The sequence below is a fragment of the Giraffa tippelskirchi genome, chromosome 11 (genome assembly GCF_054371585.1).
Source record: "Giraffa tippelskirchi isolate mGirTip1 chromosome 11, T2T-mGirTip1v1.2.pri, whole genome shotgun sequence".
Taxonomy (NCBI): Eukaryota; Metazoa; Chordata; class Mammalia; order Artiodactyla; family Giraffidae; genus Giraffa; species Giraffa tippelskirchi.
The window spans coordinates 76829590-76832803 of record NC_137285.1 but is presented as its reverse complement, the minus strand read 5'-3'; the positions used below and the strand labels follow the sequence as shown (position 1 = coordinate 76832803).

Below are 3214 nucleotides of genomic sequence, written 5' to 3'. Positions count from 1 at the left end.
TCAAGGGTCCCAGCTCGGCTTCTGCGGGTGGCTGAGCTTCTAATGGCTCCCTGCGTTCTTGTCTTTTCCTCTCCAAACCTTCCGTCCTTTTCCCCCTTCTGGGGTGGAAGGGCGCTGTCATTGCTTCTACCTTCGAGACAGATTGAGGAATAGTCTGGACCATCGACTCCTTTCCTCTCTTTGGTTCCGTGTCTCTCTCTGGCTGTGTCCCTCTCTTTTCCTTTCTCAATTCCGTCTGTGTCTTCCTCTTTCTCTCTCGTGTGTGGATGGATGGATGGATGCTAGGGATGCACATGTATATGATTAGATGAGGGTTATGTTTTAGGGATAGGTTAGAGGGAGAGAAAGGCTTTAGGTCAGAGTTGGTCATGGGGGAAGGGTCAAGGGTGGTGGTGGTGTTTCTTGGAATCTGAGTGCTGTGCATTCTTCCTCTCTTTCCATATGAACCCCTTCTCAGATACACCACTTGCAAGGAGTCTCTCGTGTTCCGTTTCCTATCTTTTGCATTTGTGAATGCTTAGCCTCTCTGTTGTGAATAGGTTCCATTGGATGGAAACCCAGTGGTGTACTTCGTTTACCTCTTTCCCTTACTTGAAGAGACCCATTTCGACCTCCGCCCAGCAAATGGCAAGGAGACTCTGATGTTAAGGAGCCTTTGACCTACGCTTCTTTCTAGCTATCTCATGACATCAGTCTTTAGGGTGAGGTTTTTCCCCGATATTGAGGTGGTATGAGATCAAACCCAATAGCGTTCTTCAGATGTAGCTGTCTGGTTTTCCCATGGACATTGATTGAAGAGGCTTTCTTGTTCCCATTTGGATATTCTCACCGTCTGTGTCAGAGATGAGTTGACCATGGATGCTGGGGTTTGTTTCTGGACCCTCAACTTTATTCCATCGATCTGGATCTGTGTGTGTTGTTGTATTCCCAATAGCATACTGTCCTGCTGCTGCTGCTGCGGCTAAGTCACTTCAGTCGTGTCTGACTCTGCAAGACCCCATGGCCTGTAGCCTACCAGGCTCCTCCGTCCAGGACATTTTCCAGGCAAGAGTACTGGAGTGGGTCGCCATTGCCTTCTCCGATACTCTCCTGAGGATCCTAGTTTGGTCGTCTAATTTCCTTTCACACAACCTTGGATGTCCGTATCGGGGCTTTTTCGTCGGATTGTATTGACAATGTAGGCTCTTTTCTGTTTCCGTACCCCTTTTGCAATTCTTTGTTCGGTGCGAAAATGCATTGGCATTTTGGGAGGAATAGCATGGAAGCTGTGGATTGCCATGTGGGGCTGTGACATGATTTTCCCAGTAGGAATTCTTTCAAGCCCTGAGCACAGCTTCTCTTTCCAGTGATTGGTGTGGGCTTGATCTTCCTCCTTCCATCTCTCGCCGTTTTGTGAGAACAGGTCCATCCTTCCCTTCTGGGGTAGATGGACTCGTGGATATCACTTCAGTGAATGGCATTGTCAGTGGGGGTGATAATTCCCTTCTCATTGGAAGACTTTGCTGTGAGTATTAGAAACGCAAGTGACTTCTCTTCCCCTTCCTCCCTGTCCATGTCTCAGAGCCACCGGGAAACAGAGGCCTCATCCACGGTCACACAGGCCTGAGGGGGTGCAACTAGACTGTTGTTTCTTCAGGCCCTCAGTGCTGGACATCATCCGGGATACTCTGTGTGTGTCTTCCTCCGTCTGGTGTCCCTTCAGACCTTTCCCTAGTTTTCACAGGCTTGTTGTGTTGGCGTTCTTTGTCTGTTTGGAGACACATCCTTGATAAGCTTTGTGTTTCCACTCATTCGTCTCGCGATGTATGACCTGTCTTTTGCTTTTGTCATGAGGTCTTTCCCACAGTAGATATCTTTGATTTTGCAAAGTCCACTGTATTCTCTGGGTTTTTTTTGTGGACTGCCTTTTAGTTTTGTGTGTGAAGACTCAAAGCACGTGTCCGGTTTCTGCTCATTGTTCTTCTAGATTTGTGACAAGTTTTCATGGAAAGTTTGTCTAGGGATAACTGGAAGTGAACTCGGTGTAAGGTGTCAAGTCTCCATCTCCATTCATGTCATCCCCTGCAGTTTCCAATTCCCTGTTCCTGAGTGGTTTTGGAGACCTTGTGGAAGGTTGGTTGCATTGGAGTTTGCATTTCCACCTTGATTCGATTCACACTGTTCTGCCCTCAGGGACACTGTCAAGGGGGAGTGAGGAGCAGCCTGCACTTCCAGCAGTGACCACACGGTGGGGCGAGTGCTGCTCTCCCCTCTGGGAGCCCCAGGCCACAGGCATCCCAGTGAGGAGCCAGCTCTGTGCTCAGCTGAAAGGAGTTAGTCTCTCAGGAGCCTCGGAGCCCTTGCCTTTGGATCACCCAGGGTGGGCATTTACTGGGACAGAAAAAATTGCCCTGAATTCCATGGACGGAAGAGCCTGGCTGTGTAGAGTTGGTGAGTTGCCGTGAATCAGACACAACTGAGGACACAAAAATTCAATAGATTGAAACACATTTTGGGGGTGGGGGGGAGTGAAAGTGGGTGATGTGGGTTTTTTTGTCTTATATAATAGCCAAGGGAAATCTAGTTTAAACCTAAATTCACATAGATGGGAAAGGTATAGCTCTCCGTCACCCTATTTTAAAAAAAAAAAAAACTACTAAACTTTTCTGAAAGTTTATTTAGTAGCTTCCTTGAGCAGTTTATTGTGGAGCATTTTTTTTTTTTTTCTGTGACATTGGCCTCATTAAAAATTATGGTTTGCCTTTAGTGGATAATTTTGTTCATTGGTTTCTTAGAGAACCTTGGTAATCTTTGAGTTTCCTGGGGAGTATGGTCACATGACCTGGCCCTGGCCAATTGGTGCGTTCCACCTCCCTGGCCACTGTGATTGGCTCCGGGCTGGGGCAGTGCCCAATCGGGGCCCAGGGCCGGGCCTCACGTTGGAAGCCAGGGGAAGACGAGCTCTCGTCCTGCTGGGGTAGGGGAAGGGGTGGGGCCGGGGGAGGTCAGGCTCCAGCAGTGGGAGGGGCTTGAGGTCCGCCTGCGGCAGTTGGTGACGTTCCTGCTCCCCTCAGGGCAGAGCCGCCGGCCTGAGAATGCGGGCGCTGCTGAGCCCAGGGGCTGGGATGGCCCGTTGCTGCTGTGGTCCCAGAGCTCCACCCGAGACCTGAGGGAAGCCGTCTGCCCGTGAGTCCTCTCCCGCTTGTCTGTCAGCTTGTTTGAAGCATGCTGGGTT

General features: G+C 49.8%; 1 protein-coding gene across 1 annotated transcript in view; it reads right to left on the bottom strand.

The window, feature by feature from the left end:
• LOC145527590 (uncharacterized) overlaps positions 1-3214 on the bottom strand; it is a 123839-nt gene that overhangs the window by 78711 nt on the left and 41914 nt on the right. The window lies entirely within an intron of this gene.